Source organism: Netta rufina (assembly GCF_964035555.1).
Source record: "Netta rufina genome assembly, chromosome: 10".
In the NCBI taxonomy this organism is placed as follows: Eukaryota; Metazoa; Chordata; class Aves; order Anseriformes; family Anatidae; genus Netta; species Netta rufina.
The window spans coordinates 20,721,299-20,741,691 of record NC_140133.1 but is presented as its reverse complement, the minus strand read 5'-3'; positions in this window follow the sequence as shown (position 1 = coordinate 20,741,691).

Below are 20,393 nucleotides of genomic sequence, written 5' to 3'. Positions count from 1 at the left end.
AAAACCATTGCTGCCTACATTCATACTTGGCCACCTAAAATTCTCAGCTTATAAACCAGCCACACAGAATGTCATTGCAATTAATTTTACTTGCTTGCATATTCAATTACTTTTACTTGCATATTCTTCCCTTTTTCTCCCTAAAACAGAAAATATTCCTACTACATAATTATATTTAAATAAGCACAGTAGATTAAATAATGTATTTGGGTCTCTGGAAAGCTGGTAAATTCTGTCTAGGAGGAAGTAAGCATGACATTTTTATTTTTCCATAATTAGGCATAATAATTAGCATAATAATTAGGAATGTTAACAAGGATATTATGTGCAACTAATACATCAATACCTCCTAGAATGAAGCCAGTTACCTTTTGTGTCCCATCTGGGATCATCTGCATCCCCACAGGCATACGCCAGTGTACTGATTGCTGAGCAAGGACAGTACAGGAGGTAGCCTGACATACAAATCAAAAGGGAATAAAAAGTTATTAAAAGTAATAAAATATCTCCCAGCCAGGAAAAGTGTTCAATAAACCCAATGCATCAAAAGCACCACTGGGTTCCTCAGCCATGAAGTTCTGCCACTTGTTCTTTTGGACAAGCCCTGCTCACTAATCAGCTCCAGCACTGGCTCTTGGTTTTGCCTTGGGTCTGACTACACGAACTGAGGGACCACTAACATTTGTACTGCATATTGCCATGTCACCAAGCTGTTCAGATTTGCTCTGCTGGGAGGCTGTCTCATTCCAGGAATAGAAATTAATTAATCAGTATATTTTCCACCCCCGTGCCAGGAAAAAACATCTCTGATTAAAATGGTGTACTGAAGTTTTTTTGCAATCACTGCCGACACGACTATTGATTAAATGAAAACCTTCTGAGCACTTACTCATTTTATAGGTGTATTTATTTCATTTCTCTCAAGCTCCCTTGTTTTAATTAAACGGTATATATTCTAGACACACTATGACTATTATACATTGAAAACACCTTTGTAAAGGTGAGGCATCTCCTTTTTGAAATGAATGCACTCCATACATGACTGAAGCACTACACTGCCAAGTTTAGATCCTTAAAACTTCAGTCCAGTGAAAAGTTAGCCTTGGAGGTAAATACCAAAACTTAATATTGATGCTCTAAATACATCCAACAATGTTGCTTCTGGGCAGGAAAAGTGCTCCTTGCATTACTATGCTGAAGAGCTGGTGCATCCATATGTAAATCCCATTGAGACTGCAAGCTTGGCAGTGTTCTTCACATCCCGCTTGGACTGGGCTCCCCGTTTGCAGAAGATTTCTACCCAATAAGCTATGCCTGCAGTGAACAACGGGTGCTATTGCCTCCCTTCAAAAACATTGACATGAGAACCTCACTAGCTCAGCCTTCATAGAAAGGCAAAGCAAGTTGAGATGTAATTCATTGAGTGGGGGAGCTCAAGGACCACCAATCGGCCCTTCTGCTCCAAAGGCAGTTTCAGTACTAGAGATTGGACTAGAGCTTGATACATCCTCACTAGGTAAGCCCTTCTTGGCTTGTTTCTCTATAAAACCTGCTGCCATGGGCCCCTTTTATTTAGATTGTGGTCTGGCCCCCACCAGATATTGACCTTAAGAAGGCAGGACCTTAAGGGGGCCCAAGTCTTCAGCTGCCTGTGCCAAAGGCATTCCTGACAGGGGCAGTCCACCCCACAACTCCATCCAGAGATGGACCATGTTCAAAACTCAATGCTAACACTATTCTACTCACTAGTTTACCCCCCCCCCCCCAATAACTAATATGAATGGTGTAATTAAAGGCCTGTCTTGCATACATTTGCTGGCACAAACTGAACTCCAAGACTTTCTGTATTCCCTAATGTTTCATACATCTAGAAAACACCAACTTTATCTGCTGGACATGCCAATCACTGTCTGTTTCATTAAAATATGTATTGAAATTGTAGTATTGAGGTCAACTTTTGATGTTCACCATGGATATGATGCATTCTTGGGGCATTTCAGCACCAGTAACCAGGGAGCTGCTAGGCACTTGCTCCCACATTTACAGTGCAGGATGCAGAGTACATTTCTCCCTGTGTCACATTCCTGTCCTTTTTCTAAGAAGTTATTTGCTTTCCCACTACTAGCTGCTACTACCGATTCATGAAAGTAAGGATTGGTGTCTCCTATTGCATCTTGTCACAGAAGTGAGCCATTAACCTTCCAGCTCTTCTCATGTTCCATGCTCCTAGGAGCAATGGACACAACAATTTTCTGTGAGGATGAAACCCCGCTGCATAATTCAGGGATTATATCTCTAATTAGCAGCATAAAAAAGATTGACATCATACTTGTCCATGCCTTTTTGTATCTCACTGCTTTTCTCCATATCACTACAGAGACAGATGTTCACTGATTCATTTTCAAAATAAGAGATTAATTATCACACATTGTTATAATGAAATCATGGTAAATTAGCCCAATAATTACAAATTGCAAATTATCTGGTCAGGTCTGATAAATGGAGATCAGCAGGGAACTTTAAACACTTTTCAGCCTACATACCTGACACTGCTTGGTACTCCTCCTATTACACATACTTTGGAAAGAAGCTTCGTGTTCACATAACCCTTCAGCCAGTTTGCCATTTTCCATTAACCTACCCAAACTGCTCATCTTGTAAAGAAGCCTAGAACATTTTCAAACCTCAATATACATAAATTAGTGGTACTGCATAAGGCAACCCTAATTTATGCACTCACTATGGACCCAATTAGTTCTTCTGTAACAGAATGTCAAACAGATTTTCTTAATAAAGCAGAACATATCATTTCTAATATTTATATAATATGCAGAGCTTTAACTTTGTCACTTCACATTACTAACCCCAGACTGAGAAGGGGATTCTGAAATTGGCTATTTCTCCATGAGGCACTACTGGCAGAGCATGAGACAGATAATCAGTTTGGACAGATCAACATCACTCCAGTGCAGCTAATCAAGTGGCATGGATTTACATCAGCTGAATGCACAGCACGTCCAGATGCTCTCGGGGAGGTCCTACAAGCCTCACAGACAGAAGCAGCCAGAAACTTGCAGGGAGGGCTCTGAAAGTTTACTCTCCTTCTGCACATAGCAGCCCTGCTCACCTCTTGGCGCATGGGGCTACACCTTAGCAAGCAGCAGACAGCTGCTAGGGATGCTGTTGACAATGCTGTGAATATTTAATCCCTTCCATCCCAGATGGCTTACTTACATGTTTAAAGCTGAGACAAGCCTGAATGCTTGCAAGCTGAGGCTCTATTAAGATAAGTGAGGTGACATGGTAAACTGGGAAGGAAAAAGTGATCACGTTTGTGCTTCTAATATTACTCAATTAAGTCAGCAACCAGAAATCTTGGTAGATGTCCGCATGTTGTGATTATGCATCAATACGTCTATATCTGCAACCTGCTTTGGCTATCTCCCATATTTTGTCACTTCAAGTTTAGGCTACAGTGACCTGCTCTGGTTGGACTTTACATAAATCCATTTGCCAAAGGACCATCAGCAGCCTGCTTCCATTTATGCTAAACCTCCTGCTAGTAGGTTAAGTGCTGCAATCCCAGAAAGAACATTTCTCTGCAGGTCACCACTGTGAGTGGTGACTAAGTCCTGGCTGGTTTCCTCTGTTTGAGGAGTCTTTGAAAGCTTTCCAGTGAAGGGAAATCTCCTGATGACCCAAAAATAAAGGAGCAAAGATCAACTTTTTTTTTTTTTTTTTTTTTTTTAACTGGAACTGAGCAAGTATGTTTTGTGACTAAAGCCCTTTTGGCCCCACAGAAGCTTAAGGGGTTATACCTTTGTTGTTACAGGTGATGTTTCTAAAAAGGTCTTAAGAATTAAACAACCAAATGCAGTAAGATTTGAATGGAGTTTTCGCCCTTGTGGAAGAAGAATTCCCCCTGTGCAAATGGCATCACAGAGTGCAGAAGGTATCACATCCCACTGGCCAAAACTCAGGCTGGAGCATGATGAACTCTGGTTTGTATAGTTAAAAGCATTTTTATATAGTTAACAAGCATTTATGAGATAAAACCCAATGCTACGTAGATAGCCTAAAAGAACAAATATTTTGTCTATGAAGTGTCCACAAGCTGGTCCCAGAAAAAAAACAAGTGAGTGGATGACTTTCTCTACATCCTTTCTGAAAGTGATAATGCAAGATATTGCCATCCCACATGAAATATGCTTACAGTTGCTAGGAGTAAAAGTAACACATCTGATGTACAGTAGCAGAATCAAGAAGTACACTAAGTCACTTCAGATGACAAGCACAATATTTGTCTTTCTGGTATTTATTTCAAGCAGATTAATCAAGATGAAATATTTTGATATTGATGCGTAAATTACCCTCATTCTTCTTCTGCCTAATGACCTCCCAGTCAATGCTCTTATAATAAACTAAAATAATTACATAAACATTTTAAAACAGTTTTACACTTTCAAAAAAAAACTTTACATTTTCATACCCACAAGGAAAATCCCACAACACTGGAATGGCAACTGGATATACCTGAGATGAGGCTGATCCAGGCAGAGCTTGCATTTTCCATTTCACGAATACCAGAGATCAGTCTCCCAGACCTGTGTATGATCCAAAGCCCTGAACAAAAGCGTTACCTTTTGCTCATGTACATTTTGTTTTAAACATACAACTATACTATGAAGTTTGGCATTTCTTAAGCAGAGGGCAGTATTACATCAGTAAATGGTTATTAAAGTTACCTAATCTACAGTACATGAAATTACATTTCTGCAACATAAGGGTACGTGTTCCAGTTAACTGACTTCAGATATATACATAAAGCTTTGGAAACTGCAACTATATTCAGGTTACTGCAGGATATGACACAGAATAGACTTCCGGCCTTCTCCCCCCTTCTCCCCTCCTTTGCTATGGAACAGTAAAGGAATAAATCGACAACAAGACTTTGACCAAGTCTATCTCCTAACTCCTTTCTCAAACTTACTCCCAGAAGGTTTCCTCATCTTTCCTCATTGTACATCACAACTACCAGTTCATTAAATATAGATGCAAGATGAACACTGTCCACTATTATTCTTTAAAACTGCACATTCCCCTGCTCCTCATGGACCTGGCACTCCACTAACAAGAATAACTACTTTGAGTCTCCCTTTGATTCCATGATGCTCTGGTCCTTTTGGCTCCTATAATCCCAAAGCACTCTGCTGATGCTGCCCCTCTTAATGGAAAAGTTGGAGCTGAAAAACCTGCCAAGAGATAACATTCACCAGCAAAGCCTCAGCCCTAAAACTTTTCCTACTGCTTTGACATTTGTGTAACATTCAGAAGCCGCTTGCTCACACAGAGTCGTTATTCTCCACCAGTGAAGCACTTCAGATGGAAAGTATTATCTATTCCTAACTGACATCTTTCGCTAAATGGAACATTTAATTAATTTGGTCCGAGGCCAGTCTGATCTCTTCTGCTTGCATGAAGACAAACACAACTTGCAACTCTTTGGCACCATTCCTTCTCCTCCCCCTTAAAAAGAACTTTGGTTGTTTACAGAATAGATACAAGAAAATCCAAGCTGGTACGGTGACACATCATTAGTTAAAAATACACCACGGCATAAAGAGCTTTAGTACAGAGATAGCGCTGGAATGCAGAATTATGCAAAAATGGCTTAAGAAAGAAAATGAAAGTTCTCTGGAAAGTGGTGATTTTTTGCTATGGGTTGCAGCATAGGAACAAAATGACTGCAGCCACTTTGTGTATAACTATAGAAAGCAAACTTGCTACAATTAACTGAATTAAATATATAATACAAGGGGTTATAAACATATTTGAAATATACTTATCTATAAAATGCAGATAGTAAACACATGGGAGAAGGGAACAATCTTAAAAGACAAAAAATCCAAAAGCCTACAAAAGTTGCATGTCACTAACCAGAGACAGGCTTGCATAATGAGTGGTTTGTGTGGTTTACAGCAAGTTGCAGAAAACACTAAAGACGATCAAATGAAAATCCAGCAGAGTTGACAGCATCTCCTTGGGAGACTCACTGTGCAAAACCAGAGTTCCTTAACATGCATGCCGCATTTACCATCAGGCAGATGTACGTGATGAATTCTGACAAGACAGTAACACTGGGATGCCCAGACTTACTCCAGATCTGCAGTTCTATCTGAAAACTGAAGCAACTTCCAGATCTGAGCAACACTCCACTGAAGAGCATAGTAGCACATCTGTCTGAAGTTATTTGCATTGTGGCACAGTGACTGCAAGCAGCTGTAAGAACAAGCAGAGGTCTGCATTCCTGAGAAGAGAAAAATGTGGCCAGAGGACTTTCCATAAGAAACACTTATACCTGGTTAGAAACAAAGTTCACACTAATTCATTGTGTATATAGTAAAAACCAACAGATAAATTTTAGTAAGGTAGCATCCATCCCTTCAACACATGCCACAGCCACAAGCCCTTCTGGCCTGGTGCAGAAAGTCACACATTACCTGGGATCCTGTCTCCGCAGGAACTACTGAGACTTCAGGGCCTGCATACAACCACATCCATCCCCAACTTGTATAGCTTAATTAAGTGGCAATGGTAATTAGTGCACAACATGCGAGTCTCAAACATGACAAAGAAAAAATACCACCAAGTGCTGGTAGATCTTCAGCTTCTTAGCAGCCTTGGTGGGGCATGTAGACATCCCCTTTCATCATCCTGGTTGAAAGGGAAACCTAGCCAGGCTGATCAACGTACTCACAGTACAAATTGATAAGGAAGAACGTAGCCAGCTGTAAAGTGCTATGAAGTACAACCAAAGGCAATGATAAGGCATAGAGACATAAAGAGAAAGACAGGCAAGTTTCATATGTGGTGTGGGAACCTGGAGCACATCGGTGGCTTTAAGAGCAAGGTTGGGCTGAGTCAGACCAAATATGAGTTGGCCCAAACAGGATGCAAATAGCTTAGGATGCTTGGATGCTAATGATCAGAGAGCATAAGATCAGGATGTATAGAAAGAAATGAGCAGCACATTCTTCAGCATTTCTTTTTTTTTGTAAATATTAGGTTGTCATTGGTGAAGGCCAGAGTTCATGTTGAAGTGTCATAACGCATACCCTACTGCATCCATAGTAGCGCATACGTTTTGTAAAAAGTCATCTAGAAAAAAGTGAGAGATAACTATAGTGATATTTTACAGAAGGAGGGAAGAGATGGCTCTAATCAGCCTCTGACGAGGTGTTTTGATTTTAGAACAGACTGGCAAAATCTAAACAAAAACCCATCAGGACACATCTGTTCAGCATGAAAATGTTTCTCCCCCCATCTGCTTCCTGTGGAAGAAAACAAGATTTCAAGGGGTGTGCTGAAGAAAACATGTGTACCAAAGCAGGTGATGCAGTAGAATTGTGGTAATTCCTGAGGAATGGCAGGAATAAAGATTGAGAGGAAAATGTGAAAATAAGGCATCGTTAAACTGCTTTGAAGTGGGGGCCCCACAAAGCTGATCCAATTCCCATGAACTTCACTACTGGATGAAATACTGTTTACTGGTTGCATGACTCTATCCTCTGGAAATATTGGTTAGTCAAACTATTGGAGTAAGTACATTATAGTAAGTTACAACTAGCATATACCACTGTATACTCAGAGCTGGTAGTAAGTCACAAGCACAAAGGAAAAGAGACCTAGTGGTAAGAGTGCTGCAGGGGAAAAAAAAAAAAAAAGGAATTGTTTCATGTGAAGAGGAATGAAAATAGTGGTTGTGAGAGAAGTAATAACTCCTGAAAGACTTTTTTTTTTTTTTTTTTTTTTTAAGAAGTGGCAAGGGAGCTGAAGATGAGAAGTGATAGAAACAAAGACCAGGAGGGATTACACACTAGGGGCAGAAGAAGAAATGATTCCTTCTTTATGCTGCATGGTATATGAGCGGCGTCTGTCCTCAATAACTACTGAAATAGCATCTTACAAAAAAACCTTGGAGCAGGGCAGTTGAACTACATCTTTACAGATCGCTCTATAAGTTCCACCATTTAAAAAAGCAATTATGAGAAATTAAAAACAAAATGCATCTCAAAGTAAGAACACAAAGATGTTCTTCCTAAGATGATATTTAATATATACAATGATCAGGTTCAATGAATTAAGGAAACAGGCCTTATTTTCTTTTTCAGTAAAGACGTTAACTTCAACTGTGCTCGAGTAAAAGAATCAAAATTCAAAATAGACTTCCAAACTTGCCCTAAGGAATATTTCTCATTCCTTCTGTTGGCAGACTGATTATTTGAAACAACACATCAATTCACCAAATAACTTTGTTGGGGTATGGATGCAAAAATGGACCTAAGACCAAGACAAAAAGATTTCAGTAGTAAAGTAAGTCACACTGTAACATCTTTCTGCAAAACAGTTATATTTTGTACAAAGTCACAGTTAAGTTCTGGTAAACTACACTGAATAATTTAAAATTCATTTTTTGTTTTGCAGATTATGGTCTTCCAGAAGCACCTTAATTTCTGTGTCTCCCCCCTCCCCTTGGGAATCAAATCTTTTAAAAGATGACAAAACAGTGATGTGTTATAAGGAGCCTCTGCTATTTCATCCAAACATTGGTTTGGTTTTGACTTTCTAATTTCTAGCCAGAGATTTTTTCCCCATAGTGGCCCAGCACCAGGAAACTGAGCAGAGACCTTGCATAAACTGGAGCAGTATCAAAACTGGAAGCAATCATTTCTTGTTTTTTAGTTTTAGCATCAAAACTCATCTGAATATTTGCTGACTCAAGTATTTTTTGGCTTATAAATATTTTGCTTAAGGGGCACACGAGATGCAAAATTGGTGTACTTCATTTGCATTTCTGTAAGTAAATGTTTAACACTCTACTAGTCTGAAATGAACTTCCTAAATGTTAATTGATGCTATTGAAAGTTGCTAAGGGCATATTCAAGGCATTTCAAACAATTAACAAAAGATTTGATAGCAAATAAATTATTTCAGTAATGGCCCAAGCTACTGCCATACCTGTTGTATCACCTGTAGCAAGAACCTTTTACTTATTGAACAAGTACAGTAAACTGTACAACTTAACATGACTAAAAGCAATACTCATCTTAAACCTGATTTCTTCTCACTGGAGGACAGGACTCCTTTTAGGGGTGTTTTAGAGCATTTTTGATTTCTGCCATGGATCTCACTGTTGAAAGGAGTTGAGGGTATTCCAGCTGACACATCACTCAGTCCCTCAAACACTACAACCACATATTGAAATAATTAAACAAAACTAAAATGAAGCCTACACTTTGCATCTCTCAGACCTGCAGGCCATGCAGCAGAAAGCAGCTTGAGGTGACCCCACAACCTGTGCTGGGGTCCTCAGGCTCCTGGACACACTCATGCCAAGCATCCAGAAATCCTGCTGTGTTCCCTTCAGTACAACAGGACCCTGGAAGACAACCATTGCCAAAATCCTACAACAAGCTAACAAGAGGTAGAAAAGGTTTTAAAGGAAATTGGTTGATAGTTGTTTCTCGTTAACATCTACATGGATGGTCTCTCCAGTCAGGTCACCAGCCAGTTATAGAAATCAGAGGAAATCAAGGAGAAAGAACAGCATTTCAAAAACGAGTGATGTGCCTTGCTTACTCATTCTAGGCATTACCTTAGTGTACTGAAAAGCACAGCTATTCCATATTACAAACTCCACAGGACAAAGATGCTGTGCTCAGACACATCCGTATGGCAGAGCACACACCATGCCTCCCCATTTATCCCAAGGCCTTCTTTCCAGTCCAACCTCAAAATGTATGGAAAGCCAGGTTGAAAAGGAAGAGATCAAGTCTCCTTTCCACAAATCTGTTTAATGCTTACTGCACATGGGTTGTCATTGCATTGCTGTTGAGGAAGGATCACTGCAGCTGTCTTGCTAAAGCTGTGGCTTTACCTTCTCAGCCTTTCATTCCTGTGTGCCGCACACCTTCCAGCAGGCTGCCTCCAAATGCTCTCTCCCTTGCATTAAAAGCCTGAGAGAATGATTTTCCATATTTATAATTGCAACAGCCATTGCTTCAACTAAATGACAGATTCTGCTTTCAACTTTGTTGCACCACACGGCTTCTGCATGGTTGTATGTTCAGACCTCCAACACCTGAGGAAGCTCCTTCATGTTCATTTTGATGCTGGATGCTTATCAATCTGCTTGAGCTGAAGAAATTCTCTCAAAAGGGCTTTGTAGCTTACTAATGCTTTTTGCCCTTGTTAACTACAAAATATTGAGTATAGAGACAAGGAGGGTCTGAAATGTACTCATCAGAATAAGAATAGTGGATGAATTTGGAGTTCCTCAATCCCAAGGAGGTAAATATGAACTGAGACTGGCACAGGTCCTACAAGGAGCTAGTCTGTCTTTTAAACCCATTCATTCTAACAAAGGGGGCCTTTTCTAGCTTAAAATGCTTCCTAAAAGGAAATTTTTGAGGGAATAAGAAGTTGTTTTTGATTTTAAAAGCCCAGCCTACATTCACAGTATCTGTAAGATAAATTCAATAAATGTCATTGAACTAGGTATCTTGGACATTATCTTGTTAACAATTATTTTTCCACAAGAAACTTTTAATCCTCTTCCTTTTTGCAGGATAATGTGACATTTGATTCAGAATAGCAATCTACTACAAATGCTAAATGCATAAAGAGCAAGCAGAAGTCCAGACTCAATAGGTGTGTTGGGAAAATGCACATGTCCGCGTAAACAGAGGATCATGTTCTGCAGAACTGTCACTCCAGCATTTTTGCCAGAGCACTACACTCACTTAAGTATCCCCTGGGGCATCAACCATCAGGAGATACAGGATGACAGATGTACCATTCCAAACAACAAATCCTACTGTGATTTTAATTGAATTGCAGCAGCCATTTTATTTTTTTGCAGAGCCTCTAAGATTCTGCATTGCTTACTTGCTTCCAGTGATTCAGCAGTTTATTTTTCAATACAGTAATCCCTCCTTAAGACAGTTTCTCATTCCTTTTAAGCAGCGCTTTGACAGCAGCTACCTATATCTTTGTTGTTTAAGGCACTCTCCCTTTTTTACTAAAGGGAAGTAGTTTATCTCAGACATACTTTTGTTCTCAGACTCAACCGTTCTTGCATCCATTTGAAGGCTCAGTCTTTTAGCAGTTCAGGTACTGTCCTCACAGCACAGTGTTCCTCTATACATAAGCTGACCTGACTACAATATTGCGGAAGTTTAAAAAGAGACTGAAGGAAAGCTAAAACCCAGAGGATAAGCAGAAGTGACACAAGCCTACAAATAAAAGCCATCTTTGAAATGTTGTTCACAATATCTGGAAAATAGATTTATTCTTCAATTTACGAGGTACTCCTACAAAACTGCCAAGTGGCTATTTTTGTTCCTAACCTATCTAAAGAGTGCAGATAAACAGTGCAGAAAGTTGATTTAATAGGCCAAAACAAAAAGACAAAATAGGCAAAAATGACTACCTGCTCTGGAAGAGGCAAATCCTGGCACTATGGAAGTATCAGCATGTCAGAATCAAGGCTGATGCATCTTCACCTACGTTAGCAATGGCTTAAAGCTTCCTGTTCAGTTTAGAGACCTTTTATTAAAGTAATGAACATTTTTAAAGTAGCATCCTGGCAGTAAGGAGCCCAAGGAAGGAGACTTATTCTCCTTGGATCTTGACAAGCAAAGTGATGCCTGGAAAGCAGACAACTCCAGTCTTTGAAGGAGCAATCTAAAAAATAGATACAGCAAGCCTATATTTGAGTGACTTACTTGAGTAATTCACTTACAAATAAACCCATAGTTCCTCCAGTTGAACAAGTTTCCAACCGGAACAGTGGCAGTTCTTCAGATTCATATAGCCAACAGCTACAAGACAAACATTCACATAAGGCAAAAAGGAAACTATCACTTTGTTGCCGAATGCCACTGGAAGAAAAACCTTAGTTTTAAACCATTCTTAATTAACTGCTACGTAGACTATAAGGCAGAAATTATATCCATTATAATTTTATTTCCTAGAGCTATTGCCCATCCAGCACATTCAGTATTCCCATGCAGAAAAGAACATTTCTGCAGCACAACTGTAGACTATGTCTGCTGGTAATATGTCTAATTAAAATACACTAAGCCTGGTTGGTGAATAACACACAGATGCTGCAAGTTTTTTAAGATGACCATTTGCCTGTAGCTGTTTTAATTACCTTGACAGGTAATAAAGTAGTATTTGATAATTACACTATTAAAATGCACAAATGTTTCCTTTCAAATCTGTACTTACTGAGTCACTTTGGTAAACATCCAGTTCTGAATTCCCAAACAGACTAGAAAAAGCCTTGGCTTCCTCCTTGCCTTGCTTATGGCTTTGCAATGACCACACACTGTTAAGAACATGGATTAGAAAGCCCTCCCCTCCCTAGAAGGGAAAGGGGTATATAAAATTTGAATTTACAATCCTCATAAAAGTACAACAGCACTAACATGCAACTCCCCCCAACTCCCTAAAAAAAAAAAATAAAATAAAAAAAATATGCTTTGCTCAGCTTGATGAAGGCAACATGCCTGTTCTCAAGGTATACTGGTAGCCAAAAGCCCTGCTTATCCTCTTAGCATTTTTAATACCACTTTACTACAAACCCCACACAGGTTACACCACAGAATTGAGGTATTTAACACATTTTGATTACATTTTGCTAATGAGAAGTGTTTACAAAATAGAGTTTGTAAACAGAAAGCAATTTCCATTCTCCTGTCTGTAGTGGTGACATTATTCACAAGCCATCGCTACTATGCATATAGCTGTCTGCTCCAGTCCTTCACACTTACTGTCAAACTGGCATTTAAGGATTTGGAATGCAGAGCACAAGCCTGCAGCCTAAAAATAATATCCTTAGATCTGATCCTGCACTTCTTATTCAGGTTCAATTAATCAGCGTTGCCTAAGTCTTCAGAGGTACTTTTCATCTGCAGATTTTGATAAAACCTTCCAAATGCAATGGGTATCAGTACCTCCTGTTTACTATGGGAGAACCATATGCAAGATTTGACCCAAGAAAGGGCTTTGAGGCTAATTTAGGAGGACTGTCCAAAGGTATGAGAAGTGCATTATTCAAAGTTATCTTTTATATAAATAAGCTTTTCCTTTCAGACCACTAGAAAGCGATATCAAAATTTATCATAGTCTTTGAACACCTCACACAGGGAGCTTTGCAAGTGTAAGTCCCATGCTGAATAATAGCTTACTTCATCTAAAACAGTAGTTCAGTTTGCATTGTAAACACCCAGCACTGAGATACATCTGAATTACTCAAAGAAAAAGAATCAAGATACTGTTTTGATAAAGCATCTGTAACCTCTCCAAACAGATAGACCAATAACATCAAAAACTACAAAGGAAACCATGTTTAAATATTTCATTGTAAACTCTGGAAAGGTTTTGTTCTTTGGTGATAACAATATAATTCATTCTCAAACATATGCTGTTCTTTGGCAACAATTTTATCTGTGGAGATCAGCCACATGAAGCCAAGATTTGAGAGGCAAAGGTGACATAGCAGGGATGCAAAATGAAGCCCTGCCTTGTACTCGTGCCTGGATCAGTGCTAGGCTCTGAAGCACAAACTATCACACTTAAATTTGTGTTTAACACTTATACTATTCCAGAAAAACACAACAAAACAAGAGCATTCAGGATATATAGGGCAAAGCCTACCTCAAATAACAGTATTGATTCCTTTGTACTTTCAAACAGATACCATTAAGATATTTGAGTTTCAAAAGTGACAGTTTTGATAATTAAAATTTGACAGTCTTTTGATAATTTAACTGTAGAGTCATTTAACGATCAACTAAACACCAAATTAAAAAAAAAAATCAATTAAAAAAAAAGAAGAGACAAACCTGAAAGTGCTCTGAGATACCAATCTCCTTTTGTAAACTGTTCATTCAAATTAGATACCTTGCTTTAAACAATGGCATGTTTACAGAAAGTTTTCTGAAGGCAAGCCACTCTATGCTTTGTACAAATCTTGAAATATAAAATTGCCTAAATGCAATATGCACCCTGAAGATTTTAAACAAAGATTTCCACCAGTCATTCAAGAATTAAACAAAACCCACTCTCAAGGTACTGAGAAACTCAGGGACAGATTCTGTAGTTTCAGACACAAACAACACAAAGATCCAGACATTTAATGCAATTGCTTTAAGACCATAAAAAATAGTATCAGTAAATCAAAATTAGTATTAAAGGACTGTTACCTTCTCCAGTGCATGATACGTAGTCTTCAGTCAAGTTTCCAATACCTGAAAGAAATAATTGATATGGAAAGTCACTTATAAAGATACTTTAAGTCATTACGTTTCTTCTCATCCACCTTAACTATTTTTGCAAAGAAAGAATCCACCTTTGATGTTTAAGTTTGCTATTTTCAAGGTACCACAGGACAGAGCAGTGACATGGTTGGGTACTCTGTAGGAAGTTCCCACTCCTGCTTCGCAGCTCGCCAAGCGCCCTGCAGCCCAGTGCTCCCCAAAGGCACCCTGCAGGACACCAAGGGCCAGCAGCTCCACCTGGGGCTGTCTGAACCTTCCTACCCAGCTCTGACTTCTACAGCCAGAACACATTCAACCTGCTAAAGCCTCTCAGTGAATCCCCATCTTCCCCAACCACACAATGCTTTTGGTCTCACAGGAGGCAGAAACCCCCAGCTATTCTCCCATTTCTGCTGAGGAGCAATGTCAGAAGGTGACAACCCAGCATAAATCCCAGAGAAAGGGCTGAAGCACAGCTGTTTCCCACAAAGTCCCAGTGAAACCATTAGATAATCCAAATGACTAATAGCATTCTGAAAATAGAAAAACAATGGGAATTTTTGATACCTATTTCTATCATAATAGTTCACACATTTGATAGCTGGCTATGAGACAAAACATACAGCAGAGTCAGATGTTTATGAAACCACAATTTTGTGAGCATCATAATGGAGCAAGAATAATACAAGCTTTTTCACACTATTAACACAACTCAGAATAGGCACAAAGTCTGACATTTTGCCTAAAGACAAGTGTTTGGACACCCATTTTCCAACTCAGTGGTTGTAGGTTGTACAAGAACTTCACCTGAAGGGTTCACACCCAGCAGAGGACCCCTCCTGCCTTTGCTAAGTCTCTAATACAAAAGGCTTCCATGTCACATGCCCTTACCAGTTTTGCAGTTGGAGATGGTGCTAAAGAATTACATCACTGGTAGTCTACATGCACATTATGGCCCCATTTAACAAATAGGGACCGCTCACAGGTGGCTGGGAGGTTTCAGTAGGGGCCCCGTGTGCCATTTTCCAGCCCACACTTCAGAGTTGTGCTCACAAAGCAAAAGGAGTTGCACAGTACTCGCTGCCTCTGGGATTTGCTGGAGGGAAGAGCAGAGGCCTGCTGAGCAGCACCTGGGATCCAGTACCAGGAGCAGGGAAACGCATTTGTGGGGAACAGGCTCCAAGGCAGGAAGCACCAGATGGATCCCCACTGAAGTGGGCACAACACTGGGTGGAGCGGGTAAACATTTGACATCGGGAAGAGTGAAGGGTTTCATACCTATCAAAATATTACTCTATTTACTGTGAGTGTTCAACTCATCACTACAGTTGCAAAGTTTAGAACTTGTACGAGAAATGCTCTGACACCTACATCGCTATGTATTTTTAGATACCTAAGAATCCATCCCTTGCTGCTAAAAGCCAGAAAAAAAATCCAGTTTTTACTTCAAAAAAAATCTGACACTCTATACTTGCTTATCCATCTCCAGCGTATCCCTGAGCTTGTTTGAGCATAAGGCACTGAGCCAAAGCAGAGAAGAGGTTTCTTTCAAAACACCTGCCACACGACCTTCAGAACTGCATTTGTGTTTTTTAAAATCCCTGTCATGCTTGCATGCATAATAGAGCTTGTTTTTTTTTTGGTGTTCATGTGGGAGACTCTGGCTGGATCAAATCATTTCTCTTCCCCCACAATCCCTGTGCACTGAGCACCAAGACTCCTGCTGCTTGCTTCGGTCGGAGCCGCTCACATGCAATGTTGCTCAGGCAGGACACAGGACCTCCTATACACCTGCTGAGTGCACTAGACACCAAAATATCTCGGGTAGCACAGACAGGTGACACTAGTTAAAATCTTCATTATGGCTTCTAATTCTCTGATCAAGCCAGCAATGTATGTGAACATGTTTAAAGCCTTCAGACCTTGCAGCTTCTGACAACAGAAACACTTCCATGGACAATTTCTTACAATGTTTTGTGTTGGCACAGCGGTGTAGACTTGTAAAATGGGGAATAAGCAAATTCAGGATGTTTTACTTTCGGTACAGTATTTCATCCCGCAGTAATTGCACAAAGCTGAACATGGCTCTTTGTAGTCACGCATTTGAGACTGATTAAAGTAATTGTACTTTATCCTCACAAGCAGCACTGAACCTGGATTTCCAGGCTTGAAAAGCTAAAGCATTTAAACTACATTACCAGCAACCATTCAGCAGTGCCCAGGCAATTTTGCTGAATAAAAAGCCTCCCACAGCTTGGGGGAGGATTGGCCATAGCTTCCAGTCAATTCAAATGCACACTTCCAATTCAGGTGAAGAACAGACTGAAACAGGTACCAGGGTACAAGGTACAAGCAGCGGTCTCCCCTAGGTGACACTGTGGAAGGCAGCATGCTAAAAACTGGATTTAACAGCTTCAGTATTTTCTGCATCTCTTGTCAACAGAAGGATTTGAAAAAAATCATCGGAATGCAGATATGAAGTTGTCTCCAAAGGAAAAAAGCAACAACCCTCTTTTAATGTGGCTCCCCAGTTGCCGCTCCAGTTGTTCTCAAAGCTGCAACTTCCAAAAAGCCTAAAAAGAAATTCAGCTTTACACTACCCTCATTTTCTGTAAAAGAGCAGCACATACTTCAAGGGAAAAAATCACTTAAGAATAGAATAGAGGCACCACTTCGTTTCACAGAAATACTGCATAATTGCACCAAAAATTTACTTTTTCAGGTAAAGACAGCTCTCTGGGAGCTGGCAACAGAGAACTGATGAGAGCCTGAAGAGCTGATCTCATCTGCTGCTTGCAGACAGCCTCACACAGCACTCCATGCTTACACTGACACACTAACAAGACTGAGCTGAAAGAAGCTCTCCCAAAGAAAGCTGTGGTGCCTTTCACACCTGGAGGTTTATCATCTTAATACACAAATACTGATGTTCCTAATGCACCTGTCCCCAGAGTCTTGTGCAAGTACAAGACTACACAGTAAGGGTAATATTTCTGTGGGAGACAGTCAGCCCTGATCAATGGCAAGAACATTACTGATGCATCAGGCCCTGAACCCCCAAAGTTTTCCTTTGGTCACTTCAAACACAACCTATTTGGTGTTTTTTTTTTTTTTTTTTTTTTTATCTTTTTTTTTTTATCTTTTTTTTTTTTTGTCCCCAGTTCTATTCTGGGTTGATTCAGCTAGCCTACTCTCGCACAATTTTGCTTCGCCTGCCAAACCAACAGACTAGTCTTGTCCTGTTTTCCCATCTTCCAAATTTATTTTTAAGGAAAGCTTAAATTGGGATACTATAAGATTTTGCATCTGTCTCTGCTTCCTTCCAGTCTCAAATTAAGCCCTCCAGAAACTCTGACTGCCGATCTGCCTTTACCCCAAATCCTCTAGGTACTGTTTAAGAGCTTTCGCTGTTTCTGTTTTATAATATGAATTTGACATCCTTCAAAGCTTTCATTCTTTCTATAAAGACAATATTCTTCACACCACAACAAACTAAAAAATGTGAGAACCACAAGCCTGCTAGCCCACAGGCTTATTAATACAGGTTATTAAATAACCAAGTGCTTTTGAACCTGCTCTCTCATTTTCAGCGGTGCTACCAACCTTCATAAAAAAAAGTGTTCACTGCAATTGTTTGTATTGCTTTCCCTATTCCTGCTCCTGGAAGATACTCAGAGCAAACCCCATACCACACTTCTTTGCCCTAATCCTGGCTCAGCTGCCCTCTCAAAACCAAAGAGGACATTAACTCTGAAGTGCCACCATTTCCCTAGCTGTATCACTGGGTGAAAAAACTCTTTGTGGGACCACTTGTTATCAAGCATCAGCCACATCATTTCCTTGCTGAAGCACAACTTGCACACCAGGAAACCCCACTTGATTCAGCCTCCTCCACCAGCTGCAGCTGCTGCAAGGGGCAGCCCTTCCTCAGTAAGGTCTGAATCCTTGGCTTGCCTCCTGTTCCCAGATTCAAACATTGTTATTAACACAATAAATTGATGACAGGAGCTAAACAGGAGAGTTTTCTGAAGCTGAAATATAAATCCAGTATTCATTTGTCGCAGAAACATTTCCCGTGCATTTAAACATTGTTTAGCGAGTCAGCCAAAAGCATTTTTCAAGTGTAATCTATCTCATGCAGAAAAACTCAAAAAGCCTAATCACCATCATAGCTCTCCCAGGATTTGATAGGTTTAGCTTCAAAGTAAAATGCCATCAAAATAGAGATCTCATGTAGTTTATTGTATGAAAAAAGGGAAAATTAAATATTTCAAAGTGTTATTTTTAGGTAGCAAAATACCTTGTCTCATCAAGTGGAGAAGAGCATTACACATTTATATTGGATTTCTAGGCTTTATAAGGCAATTTGTTTGATGCCATTTGCTTCACAAATGAAAAGAACATGACCTGCATGACTGCATATTGATAATAAAATAATCTTTAGACAGCAGAATTCTTCAGAGATTGTCAAAGAAATCTCAAAATGATTCACCAGCTGGTTCATAAATTGAGCTCATAAGCTGCATAACCCTTAGGATTGCCTGTTACTTAAAACTGGCTTCCCTGCTCCATTCAATGGGCTCAAAACACATGACTTACTGACCCCACACAGGGAAGAGGCCCATGTATGTAAAAATACTCTTTCAAATCCACGTAGAGATGCAAGTGAGTAGTCCATATATCAGTAAAAAGCCCTGGATAACTACAGGAGACTGCATTTAGAGAGAATGCGTTCATCAACTTTCTACTTTAAATGCAAAGTAGTGAAACACATGAGGTTGTTTTGCATTGTCTGAACTGCTGATTAAGAGATCCTTTGCTCATTTGCATACAGTACATCAACCGAGTCACTTACTGAAGGTTACTAACAGAACATGTCAGGCTTTGATGACAAAGGGAAAATTCACTGTGAATAGTTGGTACTTTTGCATGTGGTTCCTCATTACCAAGAGGTGTAGTTTTGCCTCCATAGTCCTCTACAGCTTGTTTTCCAAGCACCAGAAGGGGATGGGTTGTACCAACTCCTTGCTGACAACCATGTTTTATTCACCATCATTGTAAACTGCAGGTTTATAGTCTTAATTGTTAATGAGATGTTAAGAGCCCATGCAGTAGCTCTAATGCTGTACAAGGTCTAAGTTTAAGCCTTCACCCTGATGTTTCTCTCCAGGGAATGGAAGCAGGCCAAACTCTCCACATCACCAGCAGCCATGAGCCATGCCACTCCCTGGACACTTCAAAGATCAGCTCTGCCCCAGACTTAAATTAACAGTTTTTGAAACACCAAAGCCAGTCCACCACAGCTTTGCAAACACAGATGGGAGCTTCTGATGCTTTTGCATTTCTGTGCTTTTCCAATTTCCCCTTGGTGACTTGTGCAGCTGTACCTGGGCAAACACCCACACAGCTGAAGGACAAGGCAGAAAGGACGTTGTTCAATGTCATATGTGAGCGATTCCTTGCGTGAAAGAGCAAGCTGAAGTTAACAGGCTATTCCTACCAGAGAAGGGAGTGGACCATTAGTTCCCCTTCATTTCTTGCTCCTATCACTCTGTTATATTAAATCTTCTCTTACTGGGATTGAAATGCCAGAAGCCAAGATCATCAGTCTGATCAGGAAAAATCTCTAATCACTTTAACCAATTACAAAATACCAAACAAGAAAGGTCAGTGATGAAAAAGCATCATGCACTGAGTAATTAATATCTATAAAGCCTGTAATAATTAGCAGCCTTGATTGTTGATTCCTGCTTTGCATGTTTTACCATTTTGTTTTTGAGGTGACAATTTAGTGTTTATTTGCAAGCTAAGGTATGTATTCACATAGTCCCCTGATTGCTGTAAATGAAGGCCTTAAATATTTACTGCTAGTAAAACATTTTAAACTTTTAGCAAGATTACCTTCCAATATTCAGCAGTGTGAGATTTTATGACCTTGTGTGTTGAGGAATAATCTTCTGCAACAAGATAAAATGGATGCACGCCCACAGTCTTTCCTTGCTGGAGCTACAGCTCCATCACCATTAAATTGTTTGTTTTCCTTTTTTTTAATTTGTTCCTCATCCT